Below are 345 nucleotides of genomic sequence, written 5' to 3' on the forward strand. Positions count from 1 at the left end.
TACAGCGAACAAGTCAATCCGGCAGCTGTCAACCCTAAAACGACGTGTAATTCAGTCAATTTTCGCCAGATAAGACGGCCCTAAAAGAGAAAGAGAAAAAAAGGAATCTCATAGTCAATCGAAGAAACTTAATCCTTCTGTAACACTTTAGTCACAAGTGAGTTCTAATATACAAAAGGGTAAACCACTCTAACCTATTCTCTAACGAATCTGAGGTACACTGCGAGTTAAATCTTTGCTATTGTTTTGATCGCTACATTAAATTACAAACACGAGTTTCAGCAGGAAATAATGTACTGCGCTGCGAAGGTTACGGGAAGGGGTGTACAGCGAGGGTTAGGCAAG

The sequence above is a fragment of the Penaeus monodon genome, chromosome 15 (assembly GCF_015228065.2).
Source record: "Penaeus monodon isolate SGIC_2016 chromosome 15, NSTDA_Pmon_1, whole genome shotgun sequence".
NCBI lineage: Eukaryota > Metazoa > Arthropoda > Malacostraca > Decapoda > Penaeidae > Penaeus > Penaeus monodon.